At 38.8% G+C, this 13,660-nt stretch overlaps 1 protein-coding gene across 8 annotated transcripts in view; it reads left to right on the top strand.

Annotated features, from left to right (window-relative positions):
• Positions 1 to 13,660, top strand: part of ZC3H12B (zinc finger CCCH-type containing 12B) — a 287,177-nt gene that overhangs the window by 85,692 nt on the left and 187,825 nt on the right. For 7 of the 8 annotated variants that reach the window (XM_055120390.1, XM_055120389.1, XM_055120385.1 and 4 more), the window contains one exon: positions 190 to 371. The exons of the other annotated variant lie outside the window; for it this stretch is intronic. The gene's annotated coding sequence lies outside the window, so the exon portion shown is untranslated. The remainder of the gene's footprint in view (positions 1 to 189; positions 372 to 13,660) is intronic. 8 annotated transcript variants of the gene reach the window in all.

Raw genomic sequence — 13,660 nt, 5'->3', positions numbered from 1 at the left:
GTATAGAATGCAGAAGAAGTAAAACCATGGATACAGGATCAAAAAACCCTATATTCCAGTTCTGTTACACCAGTATCAAATTGAATTATGTCAAATTAATGAAAAACTATTTGAAAGTCCCATTTTCCACATTACTGGGGTAAATAATATTTCTCTGTTTGTTTTCTTTCTTCTAATACTTGGATGAAGACTGAAAAACAAGATGGTGAAATTGGTCATTCTTTGCCTTTCTCCCAAGAGGAATGATGATAAAACAGGAAGAACAAGGCACTGAGCGACTCACAACTTCATTGAGATATCCCTTGTACCTCAGAAACCAACACAGGCCACAACAAAGATGGAACATAGGATAAGTCTTAATTCTTTAGCTGGTAAGTATACAGAAATACCTGAATACTATTTTTTGTTGTAGGCAGACACAGACAGTACATGGGCTGGCATGGGCAGAGACACAGATAAGGAGAGAACAGAAAAACTCTGGAGGTACGCTCATTTGATACAGGTGAAAATCATAAAAGGAACTTGGGCGTTCCATGAAGGCAAAGACCCCAACAAAGAAAATAATCAAAGAAAGTGCTCTAGACCAGGTGTTTTACATCTCCGGTCTACTTACTGGTACAAATTTATAGGTATTAAAAATGCTGAAAAATTACTGCTACTTTTCTATTCATACAAACAATGACCTCATGAATGGCACTAATCACAAAACATCCCCTAGGCATGTTTTTAGTAAGTAAACTTTATATGTGTATATATATATATATATATATATATATATATATATAAAACCCTCTAGAAACCTGTTTACAGAGTAATTACTAATAAAACATATGGAGGCCAAAAGCAAATTCAAACCCCAAATCTTCCTGCTGGAAGAATAACACTCTAAGTGTCTCATACAAATGAAAAATAAAATAAAAACCCTAAGCGCTACCACTGTCACTGTATCACTGTCATCCCATTACTCATTGATTTGCTCGAGTGGGCACTAGTAACGTCTCCATTGTGAGACTTGTTGTTACTGTTTTTGGCATATCCAATATGCCATGGTTAGCTTGCCAGGCTTTGTCGTGTGGGCGCGATACTCTCGGTAGCTTGCCGGGCTTTCTGAGAGGGACAGAGGAATCGGAACCTGGGTCGGCCAGGTACAAGGCAAACGCCCTACCCACTGTGCTGTCATTCCAGCTGGACCAGCCCAACCAGCGCTACCATTAGACAAAAAGTGAACAAAATGCTACTTGAGACCTTAAGGTAATATGAATTCACAAGGAGAGAAAAAAAATTCTCCAGAATTAATCCTCAAAGACATGGAAGATTACTAATGAATTCAATAACATGAAAAATCTAAATGAATGTATGCAAAGGTCTTAACAGTCTGTTTAATAAACTGTGCTCCCAGTTCCAACCATGTTGAGTGAAGGAAACCAGAGGAATAAAGACACAGGATGACCTCACTACCTGTGAAATATAGTACACTACAATAAATGAAAATTTATTTTAGTAAGAAAGGGCTGCCTATATCAACATTTACCTCAGGTTTTAGAAAGGAGATGGTCAGAGAATGAAAGAAATCAAGGCAGGAAGAAAGAACAAGAAGTAGTCAGTGAACAGGCATCAGTGCTTCAGTTATATTGGTAATATCAGTGTGGGGTATAGCCACATTTCCAAAAACACAGATTCAACAAAACTGAAAACATGAGATCTAAGTAGCAACCACTGAAACTTTGTAATTTGCCTGTCAAGTTGACATGAGGGGTAGGTAGGGTTTGCGGTGTGAAGATAATGTGGGAACAATGGTGAGGGAAGTTGGCACTGGTGAGGGATTGGTGTTCAATTATTGTATGCCAAAATCTCAACTATCAGTAACTTTGCAAATTCTGATTCTTTAATAAAAATTTAAAATAAATAAGTAAATAAATTGTGCTCCCCATTGGGGGAAATAGACATGGAAGATTGTATATAATTACTAGAGAATTAAAATCAATACAATGAACACAAATGTTAGGAAAATAATCAAAATAGCAAATGAAAATTGCACAAAATAACCCAGAAAAGCTAAGAGCTACAAGAAAACTCAGAAACACAAATCAACGAATGGGGAAATAAAAGAAATGAGTGAAAGATAGAAATAAAATTTCTAAGTAAGAAAATAACAGATTTTGATGTGAAAAACTCTACAAAATGATACCAATCGTTATCCCTAGGGCTGCAAGATCCTCTGTGAATTATTGAGAGTAACCCACAAGCTTTAAGCCAGAGTAATCCACAAACATTGCCAGATGTGCCTCAAAAACAAAACAAAAATGCATAGTAGAGAATGATATCAAAATAATATGAGTGAAATGGAAGCTTGCATCAGACTTCTTGAAGATATTGATGTCCAAGGGAATCAAATAGAAGAAGATAGAAAAAGAAGAGTGTGTCAAAATGAAAAAACTTGTTTTGATGTAAAAATCCTCAAAAAATTCCTAGTAATCTTAATTCAGTGTAGCACTGTGTAGCGCTGTAGTAGCACTGTAGTCCCATTGTTCATTGATTTGCTCGAGCGGCACCAGTAACGTCCCCATTGTGAGACTTGTTACTGTTTTTGGCATATCGAATATGCCATGGGTAGCTTGCCAGGCTCTGCCGTGTGGGCGAGATATTCTCTGTAGCTTGCCAGGCTCTCCGTGAGGGACGGAGGAATCAAACCCAGGTTGGCTGCATGCAAGGCAAATGCCCTACCCATTGTGCTATCACTCCAGTCACTGAATTCAATGACACAATAAAATAGCTAACAACGTAAGCCAAACTGGACTTTGACCAAATGTGTAAGATGTTTCAAAATAAGCATAAATGGGTTTCAATTGATGCATAGAAAGCATTTGATAAAATTCATCATTTTTTTAAATTAAATGATTTAAAAGCAGAATGTGTGTAAAAGGAAACTACCTCATTATAATGAAGGCCACATATTATAAGCCCTAGCTAACATCAGTAAATATTCAAAAACTGAAAGCTTTTTCCCTAATATATGGAAATATAATATTAGAAGCCTTTCCAAGAGTAAGTAGATGAGAAAAAATTATGAAATATATCTAAATTTAAAAGAAGTAGAACTATTACTGTGATTGTATAATGGTATAAACGTGGTATAATAATTAGAAAAATATTGAAGACTCTTTTATAGAACTATTAGAAATAACAGTTCAAAGTAGTAAATTGGCACATTACAGAGTGAACATACAAAATACCTCTTGGAATTCCTTATACGAGTACTGAATTTGGAGAACGGAGCATTAGGTTAAATTCCGAATCTCAGTTGCATCAAAGAAATCTTTCTGTGCAAACACCACAGCTAGGCAAGTATGCAAACTCCAGTCACTGCAACCAAAGAAGGCCAGAGTGGTGAATAGACATAAATAAATTCAGTAATTTTAAAATATGTGATAAATTTAATCAAATAGGTAAAATATCTACAAGTGAAAAAGTATGACATTTTGAAATAAATAGAAGAAAAAGAGATGGAAAGATTTTCTGTGCTTATAGAGATGCCATTAAAATACTTATTTAAAGCCGAATAGTATTTACCACAAAATTAAGCAGTAAATCATTATGGGGCCTGAGAAGTACTATAGCAGTTAGAGTGTTTGCTTTGCCAATCCCCAGTATCATCTATGGCCAGTAATGATCCCCAAGTTTAGAGTCAGGAATAAGGTCTGAATGCTGCTGGGTGTGATTCTTCCCCCAAATTACCCAAATATAAAAATAAGCTTTACTTCAAAAAATTATAGATCATTACGTTTATTTGGAAGCCTCCCATGTGGTGTTCAGGTTGTCTGGGAATTCTCAGACAACTAGGCTAGTGGTTTAATGAGAGACTTCAAGGATGTAGTGCTGATCAGGGATTATCCAGGCCACCTCACTGGTACTCTGGAGCACAAAAGATATGAACCTATATAGAGTTACAAAGTCTCTTCAATAACTGATGCTGGGAAATCTGGCAAGTCATTTGCTAACGAATGAAACTAAATTACTTTCCAAAGCCATACACAAGAAATTAGTTTAAAAATTGATTAAAGATATAAATGTAAGAAAGAAAATTATGAAATAATAGAAGACAGCATAGGCAATGCTTTTCTTTTTTTTTAAATTAATTTATTTATTTTTAATTCGTGAATCACCATGAGGGCACATTTACAGATTTATACACTTTTGTGCTTATGCTTCCCTCATACAAAGTTTGGGAACCCATCCCTTCACCAGTGTCCATTCTCCACCACCAGTAAACCCAGCATCCCTCCCACCCTCCCCGATCCCATCTCCCCCCACCCCGCCCTGCCACTGTGGCAGGGCATTCCCTTCTGTTCTCTCTCTCTAATTAGCTGTTGTGGTTTGCAATAAAGGTGTTGAGTGGCCACTGTGCTCAGTCTCTAGCCCTCATTCAGCCCGCAACCCCCTTCCCCCACATGGCCTTCGACTACATTATAGTTGGTGATCCCTTCTCTGAGTTGCCCTTTCCCCAGAATGTGAGGCCAGCCTCCAAGCCATGGAGTCAACCTCCTAGTACTTATTTCTACAATTCTTGGGTGTTAGTCTCCCACTCTGTTATTCTATATACCCTAGATGAGTGCAATCTTTCTATGTCTGTCTCTCTCTTTCTGACTCATTTCACTCAGCATGAAACTTTTCATGCCCATCCACTTAAATACAAAATTCATGACCTCCTTTTTTCTGACAGCTGCATAGTATTCCATTGTATAGATGTACCAAAGTTTCCTCAACCAGTCATCCGTTCTAGGGCATTCGGGTTTTTTCCAGATTCTGACTATTGTAAATAGTGCTGCGATGAACATACATGTGCAGATGTTGTTTCGATTATACTTTTTTGCCTCTTTGGGATATATTCCCAGCAGTGGTATTGCTGGGTCAAATGGGAGCTCAATATCTAATTTTTTGAGAGTCGTCCATATTGTTTTCCAGAAGGGCTGAACCAGTCGGCATTCCCACCAGCAGTGCAGAAGGGTCCCTTTCTCCCCACATCCTCTCCAGCAGCGGTTGCTTTTGTTCTTTTGGATGTGTGCTAGTCTCTGTGGTGTGAGGTGGTATCTCGTGGTTGTTTTGATCTGCATCTCTCTGATGATTAGCGATGTAGAGCACTTTTTCATGTGCCTTTTGGCCATTCGTAATTCTTCCTTCGTAAAGTTTCTGTTCATTTCTTTGCCCCACTTTTTGATGGGGTTGGATGTTTTCTTCTTGTAGAGTTCAACCAGTGCTTTATATACCATTGATATCAACCCCTTATCTGATGGGTATTGTGTAAATATCCTTTCCCATTCTGTGGATAGTCTTTGGATTCTGGTCACTGTATCTTTTGCAGTGCAGAAGCTTTTTAGTTTAATGTAGTCCCATTTGTTGATCTCTGTTTTTACTAGATTGCTTAGTTCCGTGTCACCTTTGAAGATACCTTTATCTTCAATATCGTGGAGGGTTTTGCCGACCTTGTCTTCAATGTACCTTATGGTTTGTGGTCTAATGTTGAGGTCTTTAATCCATTTTGATCTGACTTTTGTGCATGGTGTCAGGTCAAGGTCTAAGCCCATTTTTTTGCATGTGGTTCTCCAGTTGTTCCAGCACCATTTGTTGAAGAGACTTTCCTTGTTCCACTTCACATCTCTTGCTCCCTTATCAAAGATTAGATGATCATACATTTGAGGTTGTGTGTAGGGATATTCCACCCTGTTCCATTGGTCTACGGCTCTGCCTTTGTTCCAGTACCATGCTGTTTTAATTGTTACTGCTTTGTAGTAGAGTTTGAGGTTGGGGAGGGTGATGCCTCCCATCATCTTTTTCCCAAGAATTGTTTTAGCTATCCGTGGGCGTTTGTTGTTCCATATGAATTTTAGGATTGCTTGATCCATTTCTTTGAAGAATGTCATGGGTATACTTATAGGGATCGCGTTGAATCTGTATAATGCTTTGGGGAGTATTGTCATTTTGACAATATTGATTCTCCCTATCCATGAGCAAGGTATATGTTTCCATTTTCTCATGTCTTCTTTTATTTCATGGAGTAGCGTTTTATAGTTTTCTTTGTAGAGGTCTTTTACATCCTTGGTTAAGCTGATTCCGAGGTACTTGATTTTCTGGGGCACGATTGTGAATGGGATTGCTTTTTTCGTGTCCCTTTCCTCTGCCTCATTGTTTGTATATAGGAAAGCCATGGATTTTTGCGTATTGATTTTGTAGCCTGCAACTTTACTGTATAAGTCTATTGTTTCTAAGAGTTTCTTAGTAGACGCTTTGGGCTCCTCTAGATATAGTATCATATCATCTGCAAATAGTGAGAGTTTGATTTCTTCCTTTCCTATCTGGATGCCCTTGATCTCTTTTTCTTGTCTAACAGCTATCGCAAGTACTTCCAGTACTATATTGAAGAGAAGTGGTGAGAGTGGGCATCCTTGTCTTGTGCCTGATCTTAGAGGAAAGGCCCTTAGTTTTTCTCCATTGTGAATAATGCTTGCCGTAGGCTTGTGGTAGATGGCTTCGACTATCTTGAGGAAAGTTCCTCCAAAACCCATTTTGGTGAGAGTTTTCATCATGAACGGATGTTGAATCTTGTCGAATGCTTTCTCTGCATCTATTGATATGATCATATGGTTTTTATCTTTACTTTTGTTGATATGATGGATTATGTTGATTGATTTCCGGATGTTAAACCATCCCTGCATCCCCGGGATGAATCCCACTTGGTCATGGTGTATGATCTTCTTGATGAGTTGTTGGATCCTATTTGCTAGTGTTTTGTTGAGGATCTTCGCATCGGTGTTCATCAGGGATATTGGTCTATAATTTTCTTTCTTAGTGGTGTCTTTGTTTGCTTTTGGTATTAGGGCTATGTGTGCTTCATAGAAACTGTTTGGGAGAGTTCCTGTTTTTTCAATTTCCTGGAAAAGCTTGAGGAAAATTGGCAACAGGTCTTCTTGGAATGTTTGAAAGAATTCACCAGTGAATCCATCTGGGCCTGGGCTTTTGCTTTTGGGGAGATTTTTTATTACAGTTTCAATTTCCTTAACATTAATGGGTCTATTCAAGTATTCCAAGTCTTTTTTGTTCAGACTTGGGAGATTGTAGGAGTCAAGGAATTCATCCATTTCTTTTAGGTTCTCTTGTTTTGTGGCGTATAGACCTTCGAAGTAGTCTCTAATGATCTTTTGAATCTCACTGGTTTCTGTTATGATGTCCCCCTTTTCATTTCTGATTCGATTTATTAGGGTTCTCTCTCTCTTTCTTTGGGAGTCTTGCTAGCGGTTTATCAATCTTATTTATTTTCTCGAAGAACCAGCTCTTTGTTTCATTGATCTTTCGGATTGTCTTTTTGGTTTCGATGTCATTAATTTCGGCTCTAATTTTTATTATTTCTTTCCTTTGGTCTGGTTTGGGTTCCTTTTTCTGGTCCTTTTCTAAGGTCTTGAGCTGTGAAGTCAAATTCTCTATGTTGGCTCTTTCTTCCCTCCTGAGGAATGCTTGGAGAGCTATAAATTTTCCCCTTAACATGGCTTTAGCTGCGTCCCATAGGTTTTGATAACTCGTGTCCTCATTTTCATTTGTTTCTAAGTATTTCTTGATTTCTTCTTTGATTTCCTTTCTGACCCACTCATTGTTCAGCATTGAGTTGTTTAGTTTCCAGGTGTTTGATTTGGTTCTCCGTGTCGGTGTGTGGTTGGCTTCTATCTTCAGCGCTTCGTGGTCTGAAAAGATGGTTGATACAATTTCTATTTTTCTGATTCTATTGAGGTATGTTCTGGGGCCCAGTACATGGTCTATTTTGGAAAATGTTCCGTGTGCACTGGAAAAGAATGTGTATTCTTTCTTTTGGGGGTGTAAAGCCCTGTATAGGTCTATTAGGCCTCTCTCTTCCATTTCTTCTTTCAGAGTCAGTGTTTCCTTGCTGAGTTTTGTTCTTGTTGATCTATCCAGAGGTGATAGGGGGATATTGAAGTCTCCAACTACTATTGTGCTGTTAGTGATGTCCTCTTTGAGGTCTGTAAGGAGTTGTTTTAAGTATTTAGCCGGTCGTTCATTGGGTGCGTATATGTTTAAGAGTGTGATTTCCTCCTGTTGTACATATCCCTTGATGAATAGAAAGTGGCCTTCGCTGTCCCTTCTAATCTTTTTCAACCTGAAATCTATATTGTCGGATACTAGGATAGCCACTCCAGCTTTTTTAAGGGAGTTGTTTGCTTGCAGGATTGTTTTCCATCCTTTGACTTTGAGTCTGTGTTTACTCTGTTTGTTGAGGTGTGTTTCTTGTAAACAGCAGAATGTTGGGTTTAATTTCCGGATCCATTTAGCCACTCTGTGTCTCTTGATAGGTGCATTTAGGCCATTGACATTGAGAGAGATTATTGTGATGTGGTTTTGTGTCATCTTTCTGTGGGGTTAGTTGTTCTTATGGGGTTCCTCCTTAGCTTACATTAGCCCCTTTAGACCTTCTTTTAAGTTTGGTTTTGAGTCTATGAAGTTCCTGAGCTGTTGTTTATCTGAGAAATAGTGTATGGTTCCTTCGAGTTTGAATGAGAGTTTAGCCGGATAAAGTATTCTTGGTGAGGCATTCATTTCGTTGAGTTTTTTCACTATGTCCCACCATTGTCTTCGGGTTCGGAGAGTTTCCTCTGACAGGTCTGCTGTAAATCTGAGGGGTGCTCCTTTGTATGTGATTTCCCTCTTTGACCTTGCTGCTTGTAGAATTGTGTCTCTATCTACAGCATACGCCATTCTGACTATGATATGCCTTGGAGTCTTTTTATTTGGGTCTCTTTTTGCTGGCACTCTTCGGACTTCTTGTATCTGGACGCCTGCCTTCTCCAGCTCTGGGAATTTCTTAGTAATGATGTCTTTGACTATGTTTTTTTCATTGGGGTTACTTGCCTGTGGTTCTGGTACTCCAATGATTCTTATGTTGTTCCTCTTGAAGTCATCCCCCAGGGCTCTGATTCGCTCTATAGCCATTTTGAGGTCTTTCGCCATGATTTGTTGTTGTCTGTAAGCTTTCTGCAGCTCATCCTCAAGCTCGCTGATTCTGTCTTCAGCTGTAGTCATTCTACTGTTGAGGGCATCTACTGTGATTTTTAATTCATCTACCGTTTCCTTTATTTGTGTGACTTCCGTTCGTAGGTTTGAAATTTCTGCTCTCATTTCTTCCTGCATTTTTTTGGTAGATCGTTCCAGTGATTCATTCATCTCCTCCCTTAATTTATTGGACGTCTGTTCCATGGTTGCTTGGAGTAGGTCGACTCTCCTCCAGATTTCCTCTCTGAATTGTTTATCTGAGAGGTCGTAGATGTTGGGAGCCTCTTTTGAGGTTTCTAGTATCTTTTCTTCTCCCTCTCTTCCTGGAGGGGATTTTCGCTGCTTCTTCATATTGTTATGGAAGTATAGGATTGGAAGTTTGTAGGTGTTTATTTCTACTACCTCTTGCTGAGAGAAGGAGGGGTTCTGTTTGTGCTATTGCTGATGGCAGCTTTATTCCTATTCTAGAAGTCTTCCTTACACTCACCCTTTTCTTTCTGATTGATGTTGGGGCTTTAATGAAGACTTAAGGCTAAGTTGTCTTTACAAAAGCTTTGCTAAGCTTCTCTTATTCACTGATAATTTTTCTAAACTTAGAGCTGATAGGCTAGTTTGCATAAGTGTATGAGATGTGTTAAAGCGATTTTCAAAGCAAGAAGACTATACCTAATGTGCTAAGGTAGGAAATAATATCTGCCGCTCTGGCAGGAGACCACGCCCCTTTTTAGACCACGCTCCTTTCAGGCCACGCCCCCGTTTCTTCCTAGCAGGGGCTCCTGGGACATGGGTCCCCTGGGAAACGGCCGGGGTGGAGGGAGCTGGACGGACGGGAAAGCTGGGGCGGTGGGACGCGGGAAGTGGCAGCGGCCGGCAATGCTTTTCTTGAAATAAACCTTGGATATTTTGTGGGGACTCAGCTCAAATGGCAAATTAAAAAAGTAAAACTTAAACAAATGGTAGTACCTTCCGTTAAAAAATCTCTGAGTCTTCACCCAAACTGCACCAGTAGGAGCAGTTGAAAGTGTCCGTTCCCATGAAAACTGTAAATCAAGGTGAGGAAGCCCAGAGTTTAAAAATGGATAAAAGCATTTTCAGACAAACAGAAGATTAGGGAAATTTGGCATCTAAACAATCTCTGTTAGGGATACTAACAGAGTATGTATAACAGATTTTTATTGCCTCATAAAAACCAAGACTCAAGTGACATAATAAATCAAGTCCTTCATAGGTCTATGTCAAAAAATTCCTTCATACCTATAATTTATCTGCCAATGCACTGAAATTTAACATAAATAAACACATATTGAAAATAGTTAAATCAGAAGTGTGGGTGAATTTTCCCAACTCTAGTCTCAAAACTCCTTCCTAGTGCTGACTAGCATACTTGGTTTCCAGTGCATACTCATGCCAGCTTAATATAGCTGTATTCCTGGGGGTGTATTCCCTAACCTGGTCCAATTACCAAAAACAATCTTGACTCAATGAATGCACTTAGCACAGGAGAAGTACCTAGATTATTCAGCCTAACCAGAGCTCCATGGTAATCCCTGCCCAAATTCCAGAGTGCAAAAAGTCATGAATGAGCACATATGATCAATGACCAGACCACAATATCTGTAGTGGAGAAAATCCCTATGGTGATTTTCCCTATTCTGGATCCAGACCTCTGCACAATCATTAATAAGAATGTTGGTGCTCTTTGGGCCCTTTGAGTGTTTTGGTCCAAAACATGTTGTGTTTGACCACAACAGTCTAAGTAATCTTAGGCAGAGCATGTGTTACTGGATAGCAATTTGAATCATACCAGCTAGTGAATAAACTCCTGGAACAGGATTGACTGGTGCCCCACCCTTCAGACAACTAAACACTAGAAACAATGAAAAAATAAAGTCATATGTGACAACAGGACAAAAAAATTATAGGAAGATCCTCAATTGCATCAGATATTTCTACTCTGCCTAAATCAAAAAGATAAAATGTCACAAGTAACCAAACTCCTCATTGACACATGGTAAAAAAGTTTTTCATGTCAATAATTTTTCTATGGCAAAATTGTCTATGGACCTAATTTCCCAAAAATTAGGCAAAGTCACAGGATGTATCAGAAAACAAAATCAATCCTTCTATTACTTAAGAGACATACTTTTCCCATGATAACCTCAAAGTGAAAGGGTGGGAAACAGTCTTACACGATAATGATCAACTACAACAGTAGGCATGGTCATACCTGTATCAGACCTATAGCATTCAAGTTGAAGAAAACATTAAGGCATAGGAATGACCATTAGGTACTGGTTAAGGGATTGATTAATAGAAGATAGCTTTCATATATGCCAAATAAAATTGGACATCAAAGCTTGTAAAGCAACTACTAATAGACATGAAGAGATACAATCTATAGCAGTACAATAGTGGTGGAAGACTAATTCTCCAGTCTCACTGTTGTACATATCAACAAGACACAACATCAATATAGAAACAAGACGCTTACATGAGATTGGAAGAACTGGGACAAATAGCTAAATACAGGACTCTAGATTTCCAAAACCTGAATACACATTCTAATTCAGGACACACCATATGCTGGGACAGAATTCAAATATCCACAAAGTCACAAAAACATAAGTCCTATCAAGTACCTATTCAAACCACATGAAATGAAGGTAGGAGAAATTTAAGAAAATACCAACGCTTAGAGACTTAACAAAATACTGTTAAATAACAACTGAATGAAATAGTAAATCAAAGAAATAAAAAAATCAATTTGAAAGTAATGAGAATGAAAATATGAATTATAATCCTACCCTATGACTTCTTCACTATTTGATACACTTTTAAAGGTCCCATGAACCAAGGAAGTCCCTCCCAAACCCCATTCAAACCCATGACCTGCCCACAAGGACCCAGAAAACTGATCATGGTCTTTTTCATCATTCAGGTATATCAAGAGTACCAGCCAATATCTTGATCTATGAATGATATCTGAGCCATCCGTGATACCTTCCTTGGATTGCCTGACCAAGGAAGACCCTGACGCAAACCTTTCTTGAACTAAGGGCACTCCCCCAAAGACCGAGAAAACTGATATTGGCCTCATTTGTCATTCAGGTGTGTCAAAGGCACCAGCCCCAAGTCTGCCTGTGTCTTTTGCCTTGTCTTCAACCTCTTCCTGGGTACCAGGAAACCATAAAGTGCCCCCTAAACCCTTCTCAAATCCAAAACCACAAAGGTTCTAACACCACCCCTTTATCTAAACCAATTTAAAGGGTTCTCGGATCTTCTATACTCCCTCAAATATGACTAAACATTCTATGCAAATGGATATAATTGATACTGAAATTAGGCAGGACTAATGAATTAACATCCCAATGGCACAGCCAATGGTAGAGCAATAGATTACAAAGAGTATTGTTTGCTGAAAAAAATAACAAATTAGACCAGACCTCAGGTATCTGGCTTCCTAAACTCAAATTGTAGCACCAACAAATCTTTACAAACAGTGGTGAAACAAGATTTCACTTGCTCTGGCAGACAGGGAAAGAAGTCCTGCCAAATCATAAAGCTCAAATAAACATTCAAACTGCATTGATGAGGAACTCAAATCAATGCTCCATATAATGGCCGTGGAACCAAGGCAATTATGGTAAAAAATTTCAACCAAAGTAAAGATGAACAGATCCAGGATATCAGAGTTAATACAAATGGGATTGAATGAGTTAAATATACAGTAGTGAGTCACTTCAGCAGAAGTCAACATACAGAGGACCATATCAGTGACACTGATGGCCAAGTAGTAGCCATCACCAGTAATGAAGTGAAGAGATGAAAAGTAAATGAATGGAAGATAATGTAATATTATTGATAGATGATAGCAAGAGAAATAAACTTTAATCATAGAAATACCAGAAGGAGAAGGAAGAGATAAAGGAAAAGAACAAGTGGTCAAAGAAATAATAACTAAGAACTTTCCTGATAACTTAAACGAAGCTTCTGCACTGCTACTAGGGAGTGCAGAGTAACAAACAACATACATCCAAATAAAAAAAGAACAAGAGACATAGTAATAAAATATTAAAATAAAAACAAAGAAGCATACTTAAAGCAGCAAGAAAGAATAAAAGTCTCAAATATAAGGGAAAATACTTATTAAGAAAAAAGCCTTCAAGCCTAGAGTCCACTACCCTGCAAAGCTATCATTTAAAATTGAGGGATGGAGGATTTCTGCCGAGATGTGACCCTGGTGGCTGCACGTGTGTGGCCTCTCCGCAGCTGCACGAGCATAATTCCAGAGGCCAGCTAAACTACTTTTGGTACTGGCAGCTTCTTGCAGAAATGTCGCTAGACTGTGAACTAAGCCCCGACCCCATGCCTGCCCAGCAGGGGGAAGGTTTTTCTCTTTGGCCTTTTCCTTCCTGGGGGGGAGGTGAAGGGCGTGGCGACCGCCATATTATGAGGACCACTATTGAGAGATACAAGCTTGCAACGATCCAGTTTCTGGCAGAAATTTCCCTGGACTTAGATACTAAAATACAAAAATCCAAAACCTCATATCTTTTCACAGCAGGTCTGATTCTAGTGGGGAAACTCCAAGCAATAATAGTGAGTTCTT

The sequence above is a fragment of the Sorex araneus genome, chromosome X, assembly GCF_027595985.1.
Source record: "Sorex araneus isolate mSorAra2 chromosome X, mSorAra2.pri, whole genome shotgun sequence".
Taxonomy (NCBI): Eukaryota; Metazoa; Chordata; class Mammalia; order Eulipotyphla; family Soricidae; genus Sorex; species Sorex araneus.
The sequence above is the reverse complement of the archived record's forward strand: the minus strand, read 5'-3'. Positions and strand labels throughout refer to the sequence as shown.